Source organism: Crocuta crocuta, unplaced genomic scaffold (genome assembly GCF_008692635.1).
Source record: "Crocuta crocuta isolate KB4526 unplaced genomic scaffold, BGI_CrCroc_1.0 scaffold229, whole genome shotgun sequence".
NCBI lineage: Eukaryota > Metazoa > Chordata > Mammalia > Carnivora > Hyaenidae > Crocuta > Crocuta crocuta.
The window spans coordinates 4,714,685-4,739,878 of NW_027536464.1; the positions used below are offsets into that span (position 1 = coordinate 4,714,685).

General features: G+C 44.8%; 1 protein-coding gene across 5 annotated transcripts in view; it reads right to left on the reverse strand.

Annotated features, from left to right (window-relative positions):
* NHEJ1 (non-homologous end joining factor 1) overlaps positions 1-25,194 on the reverse strand; it is an 80,870-nt gene that overhangs the window by 43,998 nt on the left and 11,678 nt on the right. The window lies entirely within an intron of this gene.

The following is a 25,194-nucleotide window of genomic DNA, read 5'->3' on the forward strand; positions in this document are numbered from 1 at the left end:
CACCCCCTCAGAGAAACCCGGATGGGGGGAGAGGTGAGAAAAAAAAAATCGTTCCATATGGAGACTGTCCTGAAACAAGAAAAGTACCCCAAGAGAAATAACTGTCAAAATTTAGAAGCAAATTCAGAGAGGAAAAAGAGGCTGACAGAACAAGGCAAGAGCTTCATAAACCATGGCACCTGGCAGAATCAGGCCCCAAAGGAGACACAGTGACAGGGACAGAAAGTGAATGGGCTCTTCTTCCACTCTTTGATCGGCTGGAACTCCTTCCCCTACCAAACAATCCTCTTGCCAAAGAAGGACACTATAGGTACAGATCCTGGGTGACGAGGAACTGGCGGGCACCAAGCCCACAAAGATCTCTTACCTGAGCAACGGGGCCAAGGTAGCCAGTCTCCCTCTGCCTGTCCCCAGTTCAAAAGAGAATCCTCTCCATCTGGAGTCTTTTCCCAAGCCAGCACGAGTATGGCAATGTTCTGGCGCCACCTGCTGTCCTTTCCTGACAGACGACTAGAATAGATCCTAAAACCAGATGAACCTCAAATTTACCTTTAATTCATCATAAGCCCTAGAGGAATGGAACCCAAGAGAAGAGAAACCATAACTCCCACCAAAGGGACTCTTCTGATGTAGCACAATGGACAACTCCAGTGCTCCCACCCTTCCCCGGCTTCCTGGGACTGATGTGTTAGGAATCTGACCCCTGTCACTGGTTTTGGGTTCCAGTCTCAATGGCCATTAGTCTGTGAAGTTCTTTCTCCAAGCATCTTGCTGGCTTGAGAACTGTGAATATTTAAGAATCCTTTTCTCTACTTAGTAGATTCCCTACATTTCCCCTGTATATTTTAAAATTATTTCTATACCACCCTGTTTTGGTTTTTCTCGGTTTTAGGTAGAAATTCTAATTTTGTACCAGAATGACACGATCCTTTGTCATCAAACAGTAGAATGAAAACACTGTCACCCAACGGCAAGGACTTAGACATTTTACACTGCTCTCCCATTCCTGTGGTCCTTACTATGGTCTGGGCAAACATTCTAATAAGCAATACACTCATTGAGAAGTCAGCTCATCTCACAAATATAAACATTTGTTCATCCATTTAACAAATATTTCTGTAGCACCTCCCATGGACCAGGAGCAAATTGGAGGTAGAGGGTGAACAAGACAAGGTTCCTATTCTCACAGGGCCTCCACCCCAGCAGCGTCTGCCCGATTCATGAAGGTAGTCTAGCAATTTCTCACCCATCTTAAAGAATACCTGTGTGAACAGCAAAGATCAAGACAAAAAGCATGAACAGACTTTGTAAAGAAACCATGAAGAAATGTAAAAGGACAGAAGAGGAAGGATGTACAGAGGAAGCAACAGCTGTGTGTGGAAAAATAATGTGTTTTTTTATTTAAAATTTTTTTCATTTTATTTATTTTAGAGAGAGAGGGAGAGAGAGAGAGTGAATGAGCATGGGGGAGGGGCAAAGAGGGAGAGAGAATCCTAAGCAGGCTCTAAACTGACAGCGCAGAGTCCAATGTGGGACTCGATCTCAAGACCCTGAGCCGAAATTAATAGTTGGATGCTCAACTGACCGAGCTACCCAGGGACCCTGAAAAAGAACTGTTAATATACCACACCTGTTGTGAGGGAAAGACGCTTAAAGAATTCTAGGAAGGGAGTTTCCAAGCTTCCCTGGTAACATTCCAGTCAGGTTAAAAAAAAATACATACACACACACACACACGTATACGTATATTCTCTCTACTACAACTATATCCTTATCGCTATAATTCAAGTTCATCCTTTCTTGCAGTGTCTTGAATGAAATGTGGAAAAGTTCTTTCCCATCTTACTTGTACCAATATTCACATTTAAACGAATGAGCTACCAATCTACTTTCTGAATTAAATAACCCCATTTTCCTTAGATTTTTTTTTTTAAATTCTGTTTCCATCCCTTTTATTATTGTCCTGATTTTCCTACAGGCACCAAGGCCCCATGTATCTTTCAAACAGGACACAAAAATCTTGAGAGGCAAACTACTGCTAAATACAACGGGAGAGTGATGTGTGCTCTCATGCTCTTCTTTTAATTATACAATCTGGAATTATGCTCATCTTTTAAAATAGGCAAACTTACCAAAGACTGTATCACAGTTGGGAGCTCCTACTAGTTACATTTTTCAGAAGGAAAAAAAGGGGTGGGGGAGTGTCCATCTAGGAAGTAGAAGGATACTTTATGGGAAAGAAATCCTATTAAATAAGATACCAGAATAGCTAAAGCATCTCACAAAAGGATACGAAGGCAAGGTTGGGAAGCAGAAAGCCCGGGAAGGCCTGTAGAGTAGCTTTAGGCCTTACGGAGGGTTATTAAAAGAGTCACAGAAAATTCTCCTTTCCTTCCCTTAGATTCGCCCTCTTTCAAGAGCTCCGTGGGAATCCTTCCTTGACTTCCNGGCATTCTCACCTGGGATTAGAGGTATATACACACCTGTGTCCCCTTCTCTTCCATACACTTCTTGGGGCAGGAATCATGTCAGGTATCACTGAAGACTTACCAGGGCTAGCTTCCTACTCCCCACAGTGGCTCATACAAGAACCCAAACCCAGTGGTTTTTAATAAACACTGGGTAAGGATGATAACATTAACAGCCATCCAGCCCAACTCCACTAAGTTGTCAGACCAGTTTAGGATATTGGCATGAAAACACCTTTTTCTCTTGGCCCAGACATTTACTCTTAAGGTTTGTCTCCTCCTCAAGAGACTCCAGGAAATAGGGTTAGTTTTAAAGTTCTAGAAACTCTAATTATTCCTGTTTTCTCCGAGCTAAGGGCCTAAAGGAAGACTGTAGATACCTCATGAATATTAATGAGCCTCTGCGGTCACATGAATATTAACAACACCCTGTGGCTTTTGGGAACAGCAGCCCGGCTAGAAGGCCTAATATTAACCTTGGCTAGGCCCAAAATGTGGCAAGAGCATATGCCCATAGGTCTCCATGAGGAGTAAAGGGTGCACGGCAGAGCCTAGATTGGGGGTTGGCCCCTAGGCAAACACTGGGCACAGAGGCAGTTAAGAAAGGACTAAACATTGTGCCCCATGTCCCTGGCACCAAGGGCTCTGGTAGCTGCTATCTGGCCAGAAATCCCCACTTCTCAAGCTTTGCAGAAGAAAGGATGCAGAAACTACGTCCTATGCAATGCAGGGAAGAAGTGGTGGGGATACACTGGCCCAGTAACTACAAGAGGAGGGTAAGGGAAGGTTTGAAGTCAGTTCTCAGGGGACAAAAACCAAAATCAAATAATTAGAGTCAATTAGACAACAAAATGCACAGTTAACAGATCACATGTTAACAGTAATGAAAGAACTACAGAGTGTGGCGTTTCCAGCCCCACACCTTCCGTGAGACTAGCAGACACAGAGACCAATGACGGGCTTAAGAGGAAAGATGTCCTAGGGTTGAAGCAGCAAGAGATGGGAGGGATGAGATTCTTTTAGCGCGTACAGATTCTGGAACCAGGAGACATCAGAAAGAATGATGGGTGTTATGAAAAGTAGATATGGGGCGCCTGGGGGGCTCAGTTGGTTAAGCGTCGGACTTCGGTTCACATCATGATCTCACAGTTCTTGGGTTCAAGTCCTGCACTGGGCTCTGTGCTGACAGCTAGAACCCTGGAGCTTGCTTCAGATTCTGTGTCTCCCTCTCTCTCTGCCCCTCCCCTGCTCTCTCTCAACAATAAATAGTAAAAAAAAGGAAAGAAAAAAGTAAATAAGGGCACCTGGATGACTCAGTCACTTAAGCATCCAACTCTTGGTCTCAGCTCAGGTCACAGTTGGTGGGTTGGAGCCCTGTGTCAGGCTCTGCAGCTGTCAGCTCAGAGACTACTTAGGATTCTCTCCCTCTCTCTCTCTCTCTCCCTCTCTCTCTCCCTGCCTCTCCCTCACATACATTGTCTCTCTCAAAATGAATAAATAAACCTAAAAAAAAAAAAAAGTAAAATAAAAAGTACTGTGAACCAGAGCCAACCAAAGAAACCCATGCGCCCCTGGCCCCAGGTCTCAGTTCAAAACCTACTTCTATTGGCACGGGATAACACTATTAAAAGAAAGGCAAGTTGAGGTGCTTGCGTGGCTCAGTTAAGGGTCTAGCTCTTGATCTCAGCTCAGGTCTTGATCTTAGGGTCGTGAGTTCAAGCCCTATACTGGGCTCCATGCTGGGCATGGAGCCTATGTCATAAAAAATAAAATAAAATAAAAAATAAAAGGAAAGACAGGTTGCGTGGCCTCATGCAGTGAGTGGAATTAATGCTAACAGTAAGACCCTTGCTGAACCTGCACACCAGGATAGGGCTTAAAACTAGAAAAGCACCTCTTTACTCCTCTGGCCCAATCCTACTCAAAGGCCGTGACCCCTTACTTCTTTCGGAAAAGTTGTCCCCAGCCCCCTCTGCACACAGTCAAGAGGAACAGAGAGGCCTGTGGGCCTAGCCCAAGCCGAGGCAGTGAGAGGCCACACCTAGGAAGAGGGTGGGGGCCGCTCACGGGAGCTGTGTTCTGTCACACAATTACCATATTATGTAGCTCTAATAAAAAGAAATACTTGAAGTTTTACTAGTGCCATATAATAAAGTATTTATAGAATCCGGGGGGTGGGGGTGGGCAGAGGTAGAGACCAGGAGGTAAAAAGGAGGAATCAGAATTGTTAGCAGGAGCCCTGGCGTGGAGAACTCCCGGGATTCATCGCACAGGTAAACGTCAAAGCCAGCAGCCTGGAACATCAGGCTTGCGCTCACTAACCTAGATCAAGGTGGCTGACCGCTCACCCCCTCTCCGTTAACAGTCTGTCTCTGACTTCTTCCTGGCTGACAAAGAAAGAGATGAGCTGGGAGTAAAAAAAAGGCAGAACAAGGAAGGCAGAACTGTGTGGAGCCTGGGCCCAAAAAGGCTGGAGACCAGAGCAAAGGGGACACGGTTGAAAGAATGAATGGCATGTGAGCTTTAAAAGGTTCCATTCCAAGGCGACACTTCTAGGGCTCACCATCCTACATACCTGACCATTTTTGAAATTTGCCAAAACAGGGTTTTCCATCATTGCGCCGGTCCCTTCTGTACACCTTCCACCCCACTTCCAGCCACCCCGAGAGTCGTTCATGCCACACCCACCGTGACCACACAGCACACACCCGCAGCTTCCCACACCTCCCCTCCACACACGCGGGCCCTGCAGCCACAGTGTCTCTCTCTCTCTCACACACACACACACACACACACACACAAAACACGCTCACCACAACACGCTCTTCCCCGAGGGCGCTCACTGACTCCCTGGATTTCCTGGGTATCTTCCCAACCTCAGACACATCCTAGATAAAAACATTTTCTGAGTCTACAACCCTCTTTAACATTTCAAAATTTTCTATTACCCAGAAAAATTCTCCCCAAAGAGAGAGAGCAATGAGGGCTGTGGCATTATTACAGAGGAGACTATAAACAGAACAAATATAGAGCTGCTTTATTACAAGGCAGTGTGGGGCTGGTGGCTGGCTGATTACAGGGACACTCCCCAGACCTCTCTGCAGTCCCAGACCTCAATAAAGGCCAGACTAAAGCTGCGTTCAAACTGAGGGGCAATTGGATCCAGGGGCCCCCTAGAATCCCTTCAGATTCCAGTCCAGGATATGATACCTGCCTTGGTTAAAGATAAGAAGGAAGGCAAACACAACCTCAGAACAACCATGCTTGGCAAAGAGCCACCAGGCCATCTTCTCAAAGGCAAATGCAATTTGAAGTATGGTTAGGGTTTCTTGAAATCAATAGATTTCAAACTTTAGATTAAAAAAAAAACCCAACTACAGAAATCCAGAACAAATTGATAGGTTAAAATCCACGCACATCATGGATAGTGCAGCGCGACAAGAAAAAACGGGTTAGAAGGCAGAATGAGAAGCAGCGCAGCCGTGTGAGTGACTAAAGCAACCCATATTACGCCTAAAATCATAGAAGGAAAGAGTGGGAAATCCACAAGTCCTCTCTTCTGGGCTCTGGGCACACGGCGTCCCTTCCTGGGTGACTCACTGCGGGATCACCTTCACCCCCTGCTTCATGTGGTAAGGGCCTCTTTATAAGGAGACGCACCGCGAGCCTTCTCCTCCTCCATCCCTGCAAGCCAGGGGAGTTGCGTCACTGACCTCCACACACACTCACTCCCTCCTCTTTCCAGCCGGCCACCACACAAGGGATCTTGTCTTGTGGTCCCCGCCATCCTTTCATCTGGGCTCCAAACCCACTGTCACCTTGGCCCTGAATCACTCCCCAGGAGACACTGGGAAAACATTGCTGGACAAAGAGCGTCTGGGTCCCGCATGGCTAGAATTTACTGATCCCTGCTGGTGAGAGAACCGAGGCCACGCTCTTTGCTGCCCCAAGGCCAGAGCGCAGGAGTAAGTTTGAACCTGGCTTTGTGGCCAGCTCTGCCTACGGACTAGGTCTCTGCTGATCTGGGTGATACCAATTCCTTTCGGCTCCCAAGAGCCGAAGAATAAAAAGGGCTGAGAGGCAGCCTTAAATGTTCTAGTTCATCATCTACCTTACTTGTTCAGTAGCTGAGAAACTGGTGGCATTGGAAGAGGGCCAGCAAGTGTCCCCCAGATCCCTCCAGTTCTGTCCTCATCCCACTTGGCTGTCCTGTTCTCAGGGCAACCCCAAAGAAAATATGCTGGCAGCCAAAAATGTCAGTGTTTCTCAGATCCTTCTCCAAGACTGAGGATTCCCCTCCAACTGTGTCTCAGCTCATTTCTAGTCTCATGGTCCTGACATTTTTCCTTGACCTTCTAGGTGATAATAATCCAGTTTGGTGCTCGGCCATTTTTCTAGAATTTTAGACTCATGTTTCAATGGGAAGATTTAAGAAGAGTTACAGGAATGCTTTTTTATTCTCTGGGTATCCTCCCTTCTCAAATATATTTCATTAGAACAGAGCCTCTGAGACAGGGTGAGATACCGGGGGAGCGGGGGAGGGGAGGAAAGTCGGAGGATGAGGTTCTGGTTTCAACTGCAATTATGTGTGGGACTCAGGGCTACATAATTTCTCCAAACGAAGTCATTGTATCTTCTCATCCTGAAGTGGCCCAAGTAGGGTTAAAAAAATTTATGTACAGGGGAGCCTGGACTCAGGGCTACATAATTTCTCCAAACGAAGTCATTGTATCTTCTCATCCTGANGAAAAAAATTTATGTACATTTGTTTCTCCTTTTTATGTGAGTCGGTAATCAATATATTTGTGTCGAATTTTATTCAGTGAGGCCTGCTCATTTCACCCGCTAGTTATAAGGGAATCAAATTAGGAGCAGCTGGGTGACTCAAGTCAGCTGAGCCTCCAACTCTGGCTCAGGTCATGATCTCACAGCTCATGAGTTCAAGCCTTGCACTGGGCTCTCTGCTGTCAGTGCAGAGCCCATTTGGGATCCTCTGTCCCCCTCCCTCTCTGCCCCTTCCACGCTCGCACTTTCTCTCTCAAAGATAAATAAACACATTATTTAAAAAGAAAAATAACTGAATCAAATTAAATAATAAAGGCAAAATTTCTCTGCAGAAGTATATAACACTACAGAATTTCCTGAGTACTTACAACGGATCAGACAAGTTAAACAAGACAGATCACCCTTGGGGAACTTATCATCGGGGGCAGGGAGCCAGAAGAAAACAGCAATTACAATGCAGTGTGATAAGGCTTATGATACAACAAATAAAGTGGCTCATAAGAAAGGCAACTAAATTGAACTCAGAGGGCCAGGGAGAATTCCCTCGAGGAAGTGACATCTTCACTGAAATCCAAACAGTGAACAGGAGTTATCCAGGTGAAAAGGTCTGTGGTGGCAGGGATTTTCCAGAGAGAACAACTCGTGCCAAAGTCTAAAAGATAAGAGAGAAAATAATGGGCTCCGGGAACTGACAGCAGTTCACTGTGCCTGAAGTGTAGATTTGGGATGGAAGGAAGAAGTGTGGGTGGGGAGTGGAAGTGTGGCCTAGCAGAAGAGTGGGAGAAGAAGCTGGGGAGGTAAACAGAGGCCAGATCATAAAGGGCCTTAATGGTTTTATTAAGGAGTTTGGACTTTACCCTAAGGTCAATAGGGAGCCACTGAGGAGTTTTAAGCAGGGACACATGACCAAGATTTAATCAGGAGCTTCCATCTGGTTTCTTTTCCTGATTGCAGATCCCTAGGGTTAGTGGGGTGTTAAAAAGAGAAAAGACACAGGGGTGAGTCTGTGCCTACTTCTCTCTTCCTTCTTCCCTCACCAAGAGTGGAATCCAGCAGATTCCCACCCACACCCCCCTCACGGAACTCTCCAGTCCTTTAAATTCCTGGCTTGCTTTCCAGTCTTCTCTCTCTGTGTCCTATTCCTCCTTCTCTGGCAAAGACAAAGCTTTCACTGTGTGGCCAGTCCCCTCTACCCAGCTGTCCTACAGACCTGGGCTGTGAACCCCCACTCTCCAAGTAGGGATGTTAAGTAACCCCGCCAGTAGGCCGCAGTTCTAATCCAAGGCCCAGTTCTTATCTCTTACGTGAATTCCACCAACTCTGCCAATATTTGCTTTTCTCCTCAATCCTAGATCTCTCAACCTCTGGAAACAATTTGGTGGCCTCCTAACAGAAGACAAAGATAATGCTGACCAAACACATGATTGATCCGTATAAGAAAGACCTCATATCTAGATGAAAATGACAGACTAGTAAATGAACCCTATGAAAAACATCCCCTCCTTTGCTTTCTTTACCTTGGTAAGTCATCTAAAGCTGCCCTTTTAAGACTCCTCAAGGCCATTAACTTTACCTCTTGGCCTTACCATTTAGCATTAGAATCACAGAACCTTGGCACCAGGAAAGAAACCTTTAATCAGCTAAGTTCAGGCTTCCAGCTCAGTACCAGAGCTCTTCGGTATAAGGCAGCAACTGGGATCAGATTATTTCTTACTGCCTGAAATTTCCTTAAGAATTCCTTTTTCTATCCATCCCCCACTGAACAGGTTAAGGGTAGGACCTCTATGTCCAATAGGAAATAGCTCAAACTCACTAGGTCTTACAGTTCTAGGACAATACTATTCAAAGTATGATCAGCAAACTGGTGCTGGTCCATGAACTCTTTGTAACTAGCCCATGTTGGGGTAAGTATAGAAACTGGGCATAAGCATTAAAAAAACTGCATAGCTTGGGGCACCTGGGTGGCTCAGTCGGTTAAGCATCCAACTTCAGCTCAGGTCATGATCTCGCGGTTTGTGGGTTCTAGCCCCGCATCAGGCTCTGTGCTGACAACTAGCTCAGAGCCTGGAGCCTGCTTCAGATTCTGTATCTCCCTCTCTCTCTGATTCCCCCTTGCTCATTCTCTCTCTCTCTTTCTCTCTCAGAAATAAGTAAAACATTAAAAAAATTTTTTTTAATTGCATAGCAACCTGACATTGTCATGATACCCAAACACTAGTTCAGGGGACTCGTCTCAATGAACGGGGTATAAAATGATTTGAGTACTGTTGAACTTACCACATAGGGCACATGCTGCATATTAGCCACACACAGTAAGACCATGCGTCAGGCCACTTTGAAAAGCACTGTTCTAGAAGGTTCCACGGGAAGAGAAGAGGATAGGTCTGGGGACAGAAGGGCTAACTCTTCCTTTTTTCAAACCTTTCTGGGTACAATAGGGAGTGAATCTGCTGCCTAGGATGAGGAACAGGAAGCTGCTCCCACAAAGCCACTGGCTGCATGGGGTGAAGAGGAGGGCAGGAGTTGGTGGCCAGGTTATCAGGCAATAACAAACTCAGCATCCAAGCACGCGACTTCCAGCAATGCAAGGAGTTTCCTTTGTTTTGGGAAAACAAGAGCTGCAAGGAGCCTCTCCTTGACACGTTCTTGCCTGGCTTCGGGAGGAGCCCCACCACCCCTCACACACAAACACGACAGTCCTGGCCAATGACAGACAAGCCAGCACCCTGACCACAACCCCTGTTTGCTTTTCCTTTTCCACCACTTCCTCAGTTGGAGGGCCACTGTGGGGCCATAGGTAGCTGCCAGCCTAGGTCACCATTCGAGAACTTCACCCCCAATGACCCAGTATCTACTCCATGCAAGTCTTCTGATGCTCTTTCTACAGCTTGCTTTCTCTCCCCAGTAGGGTACTTTTGGTCTGAGACCACAAACTCCTGGCCCCTTCCCTAGAGTTCCAGATAAAGCTAATAAGAGCACTGTTCTGACACAGGCCAGGGTACGCTCTAGCGAACTATGCTGTTTTAACTCTAAAGCTGAGAAGATCGGCATCAATTCAAGTGCCCCAAAAGAATACTTGAGGTTTCCACAAAATACTCTAAACATATTCTAAACAGAATATGTTACCTGAGCAGAGTTGAGTATGTTAGAGCCTCAGCTTCAACAACCCAGTTATCCCCAAGATAAGATATATATAAAACAATGCGTCTCTTTGTGAGGCAGAATGTTGTCAAAAGTAAATGTCCAAGTAGCTAGCTAGGGAGCTTAGGACCAAAGACCAAAAAATCCGACACCACTTGGGAGTCAGCTCTTGGGGCTGTATAAACAGAGGAAGAGTGTCAACCTCTCAGATTCACATCAAAGTGCCTTCTAAGATTAAAGACGTCAGGGTATTTTCTCTGAGTGCTCTGAAAAGCAGGGCTAGTAAGTTCCACTTCTGACTTTACTATGTTAAATCAAGAGCCTTGGGGACCAGAAACCTTCCTCCCTTTCCGATTAATCAAGAGAGCTTACTCTTTACCCTAATGGCCCAAGAGCCCAAGTTTCTATGAAGACTCATTTGTCCAGTAAGGGGAGGGGTGTGGGGGCGGGACTCCCCCCCACTCCAGGCCCCCTTCATGCCAAAGAAGGAGGAAACAGAATAAGCAAAATAAAATTCATAAAGCGAAGCAGTAATTACGGTGTGGTCAACAAGAGGCTGTCCTCAGGCCCATCATTATGTGGCTAAATTTAACGCCCCGCGCGGCCAGGGGAGCCGTGCGCCCCGGGCACCGTGTGTACACACAGACGCCAGCTCTGCCACCTTCACCCGCTCGACAGCCGCCAGGGCTGCCAAAAAGCAGGTCACAATTTTTTTTATAGTCTGTTTACCAAGATGCTGTTTTTACTGCCGAGGTTTCTCTCATTTTATCTCTTTTTCCCTTTTCCCCAAACAGACTGGCCTGTATTTTCTGTCCTGGCTTTTTTTTTTTTTTCTTTCTCCCTCTCTGAGTACTATTTTCAGAACTCTAATTTTATATGGTATGTCCCTTTTTTTTTCTTTTTTCTTTCTTTCTTTCTTTTTTTTTTTTTTTGGTAAATATTTGCCATGACTAAGCCAGGCACATCCAGTTTAAAAGGCTCTGTCCCACAAAACATCAGGTCTTTAATGATATGCATCTCATTAGCTTGCCCCATGAAAGGGGGTATAGAAAAAAAAAAAAGCAACTTACAGACTCTCTCACTTTTTATATCTAGAGAGACCTATATTTATATACGAGACAAGCTGCAAACTGACATTCTGAGCCCCGATACAAGACTGGTACAATGGTCACTTGATTCAGGCTTTGAGGCCTGAGAAGCAGTTTCAGGAGAGATGGGTGACTGGTCTGAATATCACTGCTGGTTGATCCAAGAGGGTCTGAACAGTTCAGGGCCTCGAGAATCAATCCTCGGACTCTGAGGAATTAGAGTTCTAGAGACCCAGGGAACAAAACTCTGGGAAGTCCTCTGACACTAAATTTCCTAAAAACAGGTACGAGAAAACAAAGACAGCCAAAGGGCCAATCTTGCTCTGTACCACTGGCAGATGAAGCCAGAGAAAGTTTAAATTAAGAGAGCTCTGAGAGAGACCCCCTCCAAGGCAGAACGTCCACACCTTGACTCACCACCCAAAGGGCTTCTCTAGCTGGACAAAGCCCCAAAATCGACAACATGTTTTCTTGGAGTCCACACTGGGCTCGATGAAAGGGGCTGCATGGCCGGGCCCACCAACTGCACTGACCAAGAGGCTCAGTGTCCAAGAAACATGACCTGAGTACTTAGTTGGGTGCTTTTAAACCCAACTTGACCCTCTAAGATGGTCAGAGGAGCCCCAGGATTCGGTGTTTGCAGTAAGAAACGTGAGGTAAATAGATACAGATTGAGAGACCCCAAGAAGCCATTTGAACAGCATCTCATGGGAAGTCTATACTTTGTAGGGGTCACCAAAGGTCCAAAGTCCCCAACTTGGTTTTCATTAGTTCATTTAGAGATAATCAGATTCCAGAGGATTGACAAGTGCTAACTAAAATCATATAACACTACTTCCAAAATTAAAATGCCAGTGTATTCGTTTATAAGGTGGGGGCTATACCATTCTAGTGCCTGAACTATCTTCAGCTAACTTCCTGGGAAGCCAAATAAACACTGAGCACTATTTGTTAAACACAGGGGTGGGGGGAAAAAGGCAGAAGACAGTAAATTACTTTATGGGAAACTTCATATACACTGTGGGAAAAAAACTAGACATTTGTCCCCATTCTACCATACCACTGCTTTGGCACTGTGCTAGATAAATTAATAAACTGTTACCCCTTAGTTTCTCTTTCTTCAAATTCTATACAACTCTGCTCCTCTGCTAGTACATCTTCTCAGACCTCCTGAATTAATTATATACGTTTTTTTCTCTAATTGCTTACAAGAGCCCAGAGGTGTGCAAGACCAAAGGTTTCAAGAAAGATGTGGAGGAAGAGAGGAGTAGTCAGGCAGAGCACTCGAGCCATGGACCATTTTCCCAGCTCTTACGTAAGTTAGGCCTCCATAATGCTCACAAATGGGTCTCAGTCTTGCCTCCTGCCTACATAAAGCTCTGAGTGTTGCTGTGTAACATGAAGCAAGGCAATGGGATACTATGGAATAATACTGGAACTGAAATTCAAAACCATGGGTCCTGATGCCAAAATCTACCACTGTTGGTCTACATGAGAATTCTTTTTATCTTTTCAGGCCCTAATTTCTTCAAAAGTAAAACAAAAAGATTTGATATATTCTTAGATCGATAAAGACCCTTCCAACTCCCAAAATTCTCTGGCTCTAACCTTTCTGCACATACTGGAAACACGATGATTTCCTTCATTAAGGTACTAGCCTATGTCCTTGTTGAGACTTGTAACCTAGTCTCATAAGCAATATATTTACAAGCAGTAGGGTAAATCACTTCTGTAGATAGCTAATCCCATCCATTTCATATTGATTCTTATTTACCTCGATAGCAGAGCTTACACCAAATTTGTGGGGGGAGGGGGGAAGGGAGGCAATAATCTGTTTGAGATGTGCACCACTTGGTATCCACTAAATTTAGCAACTTCTCTCTGTTCTTCCCTGGCTCCCGGAGCTGCAGAAAACTGAATGCTAAGACAATCATGTACTATTCCTTTAGACCAAGGGTTACTGTCATCCTGTCTCAAAGATCCTCCCCATTCCTAGCTTCATTCATAGCAAATTGGAAGGAGTTCTGTGGAGTAAAAGATTCTAAGAGGACAGTGTACAGCTTCAGAGTTGCTCAGTCTTCAAGCATAAGAGTAACAGAAGCCACAGAGCTTTTGAAGGATTCCCTCAAACCACCACACCTAGGGAGAGCCTCTCAGATTGTATAACTGGATAAAATGCCTAGTTGTTTCTTCCCTTCGGTAGCCATTCACCACACGAACTCCCTTACATGCTCTTAGCTCAAGATTTACCTCTCCAGAAATACCTATTCCAAACTAGCCTGCTATGCAAATGAATCTATTTCTTTTTCCTCTGGGGTAACATATATTTTATGTATTTAGAATATCCTTTGTATATATGCAAATTTCAGTGGTCTGATCGCCGTCAAAAGTCCATCCTTCAAGGGCAGAAACTATGTTTTCACTTTTCAGCATGACTCCACAATGTTTAATATCTTCAATGGTGCTTAAAGTGTCCTATCCACATAGAATTTAAACTTCTAAATATAAAAACAAAAAGACAAGAGGCACCTGAGTGGCTCAGTTAGTTGAGTGTCTGACTCTTGATTTCAGCTCAGGTCATGATCCCGGGGTTGTGGGATCAAACCCTGCATCGGGCTTGGCACTGAGCGTGGAGCCTACTTGAGATTCTCTTTCCCTCTGCCCCACTCACACACACACTCTCTCTCTAAAATAAAATTTTAAAAAGTAGACTAAATATCTCCTATACAAAATTTTAAAAAACTGTTTCTTGAGATTTTTAATGGCAGTCTCTCCCTTGACAATTCTTTTATGGGTAAAAGCAAGGCTCTCCATGAATCCTGACATCTTGTTCCCTACACACTGGACAGCTCAGCTGCTAACCTACAGGACTCAGTCTCTCACTTTTCAATGTGGCCCACTATCCAAAAGAAATATCACCCATGAGTAAAGGCCATAGTAAGAGAACACTTTAGGTATAAGGCTAAAGTTAGGAAGCTGGGGTGCCTGGATGGCTCAGTTGGTTAAGCGTTCAACTTTGGCTCAGGTCATGATCTCATGGTTCGTGGGTTCAAACAGCGCATCGGACTCTGTACTGACAGCTCAGAGCCTGGAGCCTGCTTCGGATTCTCTGTCTCCCTCTTTCTCTGCCTCCCCCCTGCTCGCCCTCTGTCTCTGTCTCTGTCTCTCTCTGTCTCTCTCTCTCTCAGAAATAAACATTAAAAAAAATTAAACTTAGGAAGCCAACACATCAGGAAAGCTTAAAGGTAAGTCATTTGATAGTTTCGTTTTTCCTCTGCATTTCTATAACCAGAGACAACATTTACCAATGTGAGGAGGTCTTCCAATCCCAAGACCTTTAAGCTACAACCACTCATTACTGTGTGCCTCCTATATACAAGGCACTGCAGTGGTAAGTGACACAGGAAAGACACAAAGCGACACAGGAGTTCAGAAGAGGGAAAGAATACAGCTGATACTTCTACTGCTGTCTGTTTCACTATTTTGGTTATTAACAGAAAAGTCATGGACCCATCTGGTTCTCTTCTTAAGTAAGGGGAATTAAAAGTCCTTGGGAAGGACTTTAACATTCTGAAATGAAAAGGCAACATCTCCTGGGGAAAGAGGATGGAAATAGGCAGAAATCAAGTCATCTGCTCAAGACATCACCCGCGCCTTCAGGCCATCCACAAATCTGAGGAAGGACTAATTCTCCCACCCTGCTCAACTCCACAGGCCCTTGCTCCCACTCTATCATTTTCCCTTCATCAGCTTACGTACGTTTCTGCTGTTCCAGTGGCTCCCCCTTTGCTTTCAAACACACATGCATCTTCTCACCTTTAGAAAGGGTTTTTGCTTAAGCCACTGCTAACTCAGCAGCCAGCTCTCAATTCCTTTTCATTGTGAAACTTCTACAATGAGAGTTCTATACTCATTGTCTCCATTGCCTTATCAATTGATCCTTCTTTAGATGCCTGCAATCTGCTGACACTGCCCAAGATCACAAGTTGCCTAATGGACTTTTCTCCGGCAGGCAGGCAGGCGGGCGCTCATTCTCTTTGGTCTCTTTCTCTCCGGCAGGCGGCGCTGTGGATCACCCTCTGGGGTGAGGGGAAGAGCATGAGATTTGAGTAAGACCAATTCGAGAAAATCAGGTGAGTTGACTTGAAACAAATTACAGAGCCTTTGAGCCTCTGCTTCTTTATCTTTAAAATGAGAATAATATTACCAACCTCAGGTTTAAGGATTGTTAAGTTAGATAAACCGCCTGGCACTGTGTCTGGCACATGCACATATGACCTTGATAACTCTCTGATCCCCTTTCTGGGCTAATTAACTACTCTGTTCAGATTCTCCTCCTATCTGCTCGCACATCCCTCACTGGCTCCTACTACTCCTTCCGATTATGATTCTTCAAATCTCAATCATTGGACTTTTGTTCTTTTCTTCATGCTCTTCCCAGCAAAACAGGCATCCACTCTCATGACTTCCGGTATCTCTCCTCTGAGGACTCCCAGAGCTATTTCTATAGGTTTTTTCAATCTCAGCTTCAAACCCACTTTGTCAGTACTTTCCCCGAGCATTACCACTTATAGGTCCTTCCTATAATCAATTTAAATCCAACATGTATGTGAAAAAGACTTTCATCTTTTATTTTTTTAATTAACTCTGATTATATATAAGCCATCATTTTTTTATAGACTAAAGGACTGTTTAATGGCCATAATGTAATGAGTGGACTTTTATGAAACTCTTCCTCTACTGGGGGAAGAGGAGAGAGACTCAACTGTGTGAATCGCTGCAAAACGTTCCAGAGGTATGAGAAACTTAGAGTTTAGACCTATAAGGCTAGGTGTTTGCCAGAAATAAGATACCCATCATCACTGCCTCACAACTCAATTCTGAACTAAGTGGATTTCTCAGACTGGAAATAAGAATGAAACCAAATGAGAGACTAACAGTGGATTCGGTGGAGCTAAACAAATAAAAAACAGGTTCCATTTTAGAAGAGTTGATAACTTCCTCTGAATGAAGTAAGATGCACAATTCCCCAGATCCATGTCTGTTAAACTGTGCTAGCCGATCTGGGCCTACACACAGGGGGTATGCACAATTCAGTTTTCCACAGACGCCTACAAATCTCCGTTGTCTTATATGCAGCCTGATACGCATATTTATGTTGTACGCCAGCCCCCTGTAGGCATCTGAGTTAGTAATACTTGATTTTGAGGCTTCTGGATATAAGATTTTAGAAGCTGATGAAGGCCTTCACTATTAGGATTTCCAGAATCAAAAATCTATCTCTTGGAAATGAGTAATTTTATTCCACTTGTATTTCTTATATTGATTTCCTTTTTGTTTTCCCTCAGATTTTTGATAGATCTTGTTTTGAAAGTATAAACCCCTATAAGGCTCTGTAAGAGGAAAATAAACAGCCCTTTTTTAAAATTTTTTTTTAAATGTTTTATTTATTTCTAGGAGAAAGAGCGTGAGCAGGGGAGGGTCAGAGAGAGAGGGAGTCACAGACTGAAACAGGCTCCAGGCTCTGAGCTGGCAGTCAGCACAGAGCCCGACGCGGGGCTTGAACCCACGAACCGCGAGATCATGACCTAAGCGAAAGTCGGACGCTTAACTGACTAAGCCACCCAGGCGCCCCAAGAAACAGCCCTTTTAATACATTCTTGGGCCCAAAGGAAAAGAGGTGGTGGCCGGCGGCAGCAGGGCTCAAGGGTGACTACAGGAACCACACTGAGAAAATCCCAAAGAGGAGGCTAAACTCTGAAGAAATGTAGCTGAGAAACATATACAGCCATCCCTTCCTCCCTGGAGATTTTTATTCCAGAGCTCAAATACTGGTGGATTTGTGTTTTAAATAAGGAAAACCATTCCTTTGTATGCCCAAGATTAGATTTAATTGAGCCCCACCCACGATTTTCCTAGTCTGTCAACAGTACCACTATTCTTCAGCTCACATAGGCATACCACGGCCGGACTAATCTTCCCAAAGATCACTTTCATATGTCAAATCTCGAGCCAAAACTTTCCACGGCTTCCCACTATCTACAACAGTAGTTAATAACCGCAAGAAGGAAGGGCCCATCTCCTTCCTAGGAAATGTGCCGGTTTGAGAATCACCACCTATAGTGATAGATGTTAATAACTGGACTCAAACCCGGCAAATAAATGGAATGCCGGCAGGAAAAAAAAAAAAAAGCTGAAATACATTTACCTTCAGAATGAAGTATCCGTCTTCTGGTGCAGCATTTAAAGCCCCCCAACAACCTAGCCTCAAGTTACTATCTTGCTAACCTTATTTTCTACTAATCCTCTCCACTCATTATTATTTTATAGCCTTCACTCGTGTGCTTCCAAACTAAAATGTCTTCCACCGAGTTCCCCAGCAAAACCCAAAACAAACATGGAGGTCCAGATCAAGTACTGTCTTTTGCAGGAAGCCTCTTCCGATCACTCCACTACTGTGGCCCCTATTATCATTCATTAAGCACAGCAAAAGCTCTTTGATGATAACATTCTCATTCCCTGTCCGCTCACAGAACCAGCCACGGTGCATATATATCCCAGAGAATACCGGGAGAATGAATTAACCACAGGGTTCTCTCCATCAGAGAACTGACACGCATGATGGTGGGGAGGACAGTCTCCTACATCTAGACTTATCCTTCTTTATGATGCCCATGAAGGCACTCTGAGTCCTGCACTTTCCTCTACGTACTGAATACCAGGCATATGGTAGCAGGGCAGCCCTTCTAACTGTGGAGGGAGAGCCCAGAGAGAGGAAAGATTGAGGAAAGTGGAAACTTAAGAACTTACTTTTGACTGTATGACTAATGTTTTATTTCCAGGATTTTGGTAGGTTCTTATTCTTTTGGTTTTTGTGATATTTAATTCCTTAACTGGGTCTAAAAAAGAGGTTCTGGGGTCACTCAGTAAGAAAAGATAAAGGTTTATAGTTCACCCCAAAGTTGGGACTATCTCCCAATAAACAGGCAGGTGAGAGAATGGCAATTGGACAGCAATCCTTTCCTTAGACTACTCATCTATTTATAGTAGGGCTATCTAGGTCTCTGGCTACCAACAGGTGATCATTTCACAGCCTATTCATAAGATAAGGAAAATAAAGAGGAGTGGGAAGATAAGATTCATTCATCCATTCAACAAACATTTATTTCATGCCTGCTGTGCGTAGAGGCACTGTTCTATGCACTTTGGATAAACCAGTGCGCAAAACCTATATCCTTGTCTTTGCTGAGCTTACACATTCTAATAGGGGGAAGATACCATAAACAATGAATATAATGAAATAAGGAAATTTTATAATATCTTGAAAGATGAGTGCTATGGAAAAAATTAAAAGTAGAGCTTGGTAAAATGAAATGGGAGTGCCATGTGCAGAGGGGCAAGGATGTGGCTTACAATTTTAAATAGGAAACTCCACTGTGAAGGTGACATTTTAACAAAACCTTGTATTATATATTTTTGACACACCTCCCTTAAGAGGTGGAGTTTAATTACCCTTCCATTGAGTGTGGCCTCAACTTAGTGACTCACTTCTAATGAAGGGATTACAGTAAGATAGTGACGGGCTGTCACTTCTGAGATTAGGTTGTAAAAAAGACTGCAGCTTCCATTTTGGTCTTAGTCTGTCTCTTGGATCACTTGCTCTGGAGGAAGTCAGAGCCATGTAACGTGAGCAGCTCTATGGAGAGGCCATATGACAAGGCAATGGCAACTCCTGCCAACAGCCACATGAGAGAGCTTGGAAGTGAACTCTCCGGCCCCTTATGATGACTGCATTCCCAGCCAACATCTTGACTGCAACTTCATGGCAGACCCTGAGCCAGAAATCACCCAGCTTAAGCTGCTTCCAAATGCCTGACCCTCAGCACGGTTTGTTGTTTTAAACCATGATATTTTGGAGTAATGTGTTATAAAGAAATAGATAACTAATACAGACAAAAAGGAAGTGAGGGAGTTGGCCACACAAATATCTGAAGAAAGAGCATTCCAGGCAGAGGAAACAGGTTGCAAAGAGGATAAAGGCAGGTGGTACTCAGAGAGTTAGAAAACAGCAAGAGGCCAGTGTGGATGCAGTGGGGTGAAAGGAGAAAATGGTAGGAGATGAGGTCAGAAAGGTTAACAAGGTCCAGTCATGTAGGGTCTTGCTCTATAAGTGTAATGTGAAGCCAATGTGAAGGACTTCGAGCAAGAGAGTATCATAATGTGACCTGTGTTTTAGTAAGATCACTTTATTGGTAATGGACTAGAAGGAGAGATTGGTACAGCAGGGATACCAGTAAGGAGGTTATTATAATAATGCAAGAAAGAGACAAACATGGCTCAGACCAGAATGGTAGAAGCAGAGGTGAAATTACGGGTATATTTTGAAGGTAGAGCCAACAGCATTTCCTAATGGACTAGACGCAGGATGTGAAAGAAAGACGGAAGTCAAGGATAACTCCAAAGTTTATGGCCCTAGCAAGTGACAGGATGATGTTTCCATCAACTAAGATGTGAGGAGGCTGTTGGAAAAGCAAATTTGGAGGTAAGATTAGGAGTCCACTTTTGGGCATGTTGAGTTTGAGACTCTGGTGGACTTCCACGTGGATATGTTGGGCAGGCAGCCCAGGGTCTTGGGGGCAAAGTCTAAGAATAAAAATTAAATTCAGGATTCACCAACAGAGTGGTTAAAGCCATGGACTACATGAGATCACTAAATAAGTGAGTGAAAAAAGATAAGAGCACCAAGGACTGAATCCCAGGCAATCCAACATTAAGAGGTAAAGGAGAAAAACCAGCAAGAGGTTCGGAGATGGAGCAACCAATGAAGTAGGAAGGACAGGAGAGTACTGTAGTATGGAAGCCATGTTAAAAAAAATCTTGAGAAGGAATTAACAAGCATTATGTTTAAATTTTTAAAATATCTATTTTAGAGAGAGAGAGAGAGAGAGAGAGAGGAGGAGGTGGAGCAGAGAGAGAGGGAGACACCGAATCTGAAGCAGGCTCCAGGCTCTGAGCTGTCAGCACAGAACCTGACACGGGGCTCTTACCCATGAATCACGAGATCATGACCTGAGTTGAAGTTGGACCCATAACTGACTGAGTCACCCAGGTGCTGCAGAATTAACAAGCATTATAAAGGAAAAGCCTAAATGAGAAAAGATCAGCCAACCCAATTTTCCCTGCCTCCCTATCCTTCCTTTTCATTTCCACATCCTCCCTTATGCCAAACGCCATGGCAGAGATATATACTGGAGGCTATGGGAACAGCAGGATAGTGGCCTGTGCCTGAAAGAAGAGCGGACTGAGGCAAGGAAAAACTGTCATGGAAAGCTCACAAAAGAGGTGATGTCTGTGCAGAGTAAGGAAGGCTACAAAGGAGTTTGCCGTGAGGACAAGAGGGAAGAGAATACCAGGCAAATTGGTCAAGAGATGTGTGGACATCAAGACTTCAGTGTGGTAGGGGCCCCTCAGTGGCTCAGTCAGTTGAGCATCTGACTTCGACTTGGGCTCAGGTCATGATCCCACTCTTCGTTGAGTTCAAACCCCACATCGGACTGGCTGCTGTCAGCTTGTCCCCCTCTCTCTGCCCCCCTCTCTTGCACTCTCCCAACAATAAATACTTAAAAATTTTTTAATAAATAAAAAAATAAAGACTTCAGTGTGGGAGAGTGACAGAGGATCAGGCTGCAGAGGTCAAGAGGACCAAATCATGAATGGCCTTGTGTGCCATGCAAGGAGTTTGAACTTTATCCTGTAGGCAACCAGGAACCCCTAAATGACTCTAAGCAATCCAGTTTCGGTTTCTGTTCCAAAGAGATCACTCTGAGAGAACGCAAATTCAACTGGAGGGGAATAAGGACTGACTGAGTCACAAGCTCGGTGGCTCCTAGAAGGTCAAACCAGTAAGAGGGGGAAGGGGATGCTAATCTAAGGCAATGGATGCCAGAATAGAGAAGAGCAGATTCAAAGAGAGTTGACAAGTTAGGCTTTGGAAGTAAGGACAAAGACAAAAGTGAGTAACTCTCAAGTTTCTAACTTAGAAAACTGAACGGATACTGGTACGAGTCCCCAGGATAAGGAATATAGGAAGACAAATGGGTTTGGGGAAGAAGATGGTTTCTTTTGGACACGTTTAGGATGTTGCATGTGGGACATCCAGGTGGACATGTCAAATGTGCAGGAAAAAATATGGGCTGCAACATAATACAGGTATAAAATTGGCACTCGCCGGTGTACTCGTGACAGCTGAAACTGTGGTCTGGATGAGATGACCCAGAGAGGGAAGGGCGAGTGAATAAGGACACAATCTTGAGTAACACTAACACTTAAGGGGCAGGTAAAGACTGGAACACCAGCCAAGGAAACCAAGCAGAGGCTGTCTGTGAATGAGCTCAAGAGGACAGCAAATTCCAGGTTAAAGGATTCCTCATCTCCCCCAGGGATCATTCATATAACGTCTAGCTTTCTAAGAGCAGCAGTGAATATCTTCACAACCTGAAGCATCTGCTCTAGCATCAGGCTGCAGCCAGACAGGGACTGAAGACAGTAACTTAAAACTAGACAGGACACAAAGGCCAGGGTCACATTTAGGACACTGAGTCAAATCAATGTTACCTATAGGTACGTAACTATAACCATATAATAGAAACTGGTGAAGGTATCATACCGAACAGATTAATTTCAATCTTCCGAAGCATGCAGCATGCGGCAATGGGAATGACTAGCTATGCTGAATACTCCCCTCTGAAGATAGGGAAGGAGAGAATCTCTCTGTTAAGGCCCCCTCCCTAAGGAAGCCAGCTTCATGCATCCGCTCAGGTTTTGGTGTTAAGGGCTGATTCCCGGCCAGGGGCTGCCAGCTGCAGAGGGCGGGGCTCTATTTTGGGCTGCCTGCTGTCCCCGAGCCTGGCCGCGTCTGGTTTGAGCAGCATGCAGCCCCAGTGACTCACACACCCATGCAAACCGCCTGTGGCTCAGTGGCATGGCCTCGGAATGCCAGCCTCAGGCCAGCTCCCTCCTCACCCCATTACACTGGGATAAATAAATAAAGAGCCCGCCAGCAGCCGCACAGCCTGATGGCAACCAGATGGAGAGAGGGAGGCATGGACAGGGCCAGGGGAAGGAACTCCCTCCAGTGGACCGGAGCGAGAGAGGGCCATGCCGGCCCCATCCTCCTACACTTCTTTAACACAGCTGCTACTGCCATGCGGTAACCGTCCCAGTTCCTAGACTCATCTTCCACTCCTAATGGGGCCTCCCAGCCCCCAGTCCTAGGAAATGCTCTTTATGGAGATCTTCCCTCTGTGAAGATCACACCAGCAGCCACTCCATCCAGCCGACTCGAGAAACACTGCCAGTACCCACCTCCCCCCGCCCTCCAATCAGGCCACCATCGATTGGCCCCCTTGGGCTCCCTGGAAATGCGAAATCAAAGGCTCTTGGTGGGAGAGGAAAAACAAAAGAACTAAATATGAGATGTAACCCCAGTTCAACCCTTAAATATTTTTCCTGGCCTTAGTCTTCTAGAAACCTCTCTGCCCTGCTGCCCTCTGTGCCCTATCGCTATGGCCTCTCGCCTAAAACTAGGAAAAACAGACCCTAGGCACTGACCGCACGGCCCTCTGACATCAGCCCTGGCCCCCCTGCACCTTCATCCCGAGCTCTCTGTCCCCAGTTTGTTTATCTTCCTATGTTGCTTATTTTGATGGCACATCCTTTCAGCTGTCTTGGGTGACCCCATGACCCTTCTGTGTCCTGTTTGCAGGACCCCAGACAAGAAGAGTGACTGAAAAAGATGCAGAGGCCCTAAGAAATTCTGCAGTCCCGTTAGGAGAGGGGTTCTAGCAGCTACGCAGGACGTTCAGTGATTCCAGAGGTCACAAGATTCCACACCATCCTAGCCCTTAACTCTCTTCTAAATGGTGTATACAGCCAGTCAGAGTGGCAAAACAAAATAGGGATGACCCCAGATCAGATATGCAGGAGGTCCTACACGTATAGCTATGGTTACATGACCTTAGGCAAGTCACTTGACCTCTCCGGGGCCCAATTTCTTAGTCTATGAAATGAAAGCTACAGCCACTTGTCTCTCAGATCCTTTGCAGATACGTAAAATTCCGTAAGTCTCCGTGGGTCGGTACTTATTCTAAGTACCAATAACTTCAGTACTTAGAAGACCAGTGCTCCTGAAGTTATTGGTCCCAAGGCACCAATATTGTCCCCTGGGTTGACACCAGAGTTCTCCATGCTTTCTCATTCGATTCTGCAGAACTGCCCCCACCACAAAGCATGGAAGTGAGGAGGCTCCAATTTTACAGATGAGAAAACGGAGGCTCTGAGAGCACTGATTCATCCAAAGCTGCAAAATAAACCAGGAGAATGACTGAAGACCCCCAAATATAGGTCTCACCAGCAGCACTGCACGCACAGGCCACACTGCCACAATTTTCATGAAATTTCCCCTAGCACAGATTTACCAACATCTTCATCCACAAACTTACCGAGAAGCTACCACTCCTAGGCACTACGCTCAGTGCTGGGGATACAGAAAAGCATTCAACATGGTCCTTGTCCTCAAATTGTCCGTAGGTCAACGGAGGAGGAAGGCATAGTCTTGCAGACATATAAACGATAATATCACAAAGTTATAAGTGGTAAGACAGAGGTAGGAACCAAGGTACTATGGTAGCAGGAAAGGAGGATTATCTTTACAAGGAAAGTCTGGAAAGGTCTCCCAAAGAAGCCAAAGCTGACACTTAAAAGATAAATAGAAGTTTACAAGGTAGATAAGGCCAGGGCATTGGGCATTACAGATAAGGGAAACAATGTGTGCCAAGACATAAAGGCTAAAGAAAGGCATTTTGGCAATTCAGAGTCATTCTCTGTCACTGAAGTATGAAGTTCATAAAGAAAAATGTCAAGAAATCAAGTTGGATAAGTATGTGGGCACTTGATCAGGAAGGGACCTCTCTGCTGGGCTAAGAATAAGCCTTGTATGGTTTAACTAAGGGGCCGAAGCAGGGAATTAGCATGTCATCCCCAGCCTGTGTTAACCTCCTTACTACCTACACTTATGGACAGAGGAAGCTATCTGACAGAAAAATAGCCTAGGAAATCTCTCTGTGGCAAGTCTAATGGTCTCTCTTTCCCCATAAAGACTTGAAATCTACTCTGCTTCAGGACTTAACAGTACATGTATTCCCCCTTCTCCAGAGTTAAATTGCTTCAATAGATGGACTGAGCACTCAACTCGCATTTTTTGTTCTTAGGTTTAAGACACAAGCATCATGGCGTCTTTGTTCAGCCAATGCACAGAGGCAAAACAGAAGGTTCCAAGTCAAGAACACCTGCTTTAGGCCTGGCCCTGTGAAAAATATTTCATGTTCAAAAGAAATATGAGTCACTGTTCCTGTCCACAAGGAGTTCATAAATTAGCCGAGATGACAAGACAGAAATATGAATAATCTATATAGAACATAATATTATAATAGCATTATTTGCTTACATAGTAAAGCACTAACTTGGGTAACATGTATAATTAGAAAACAGGGCAATAATACTAAGGTACTCACTGTACAACTAACCAGTCCCAAAAGAGTTAGAGAAGGAGAAGATCAATATTGACTGTTATTATCAAAGGTCACTATTATTAATACTCCCCCTGTTTGGCATTTAATAGATGTTTCTTTTGGCCAAGCTAAATCCTTAGAAGG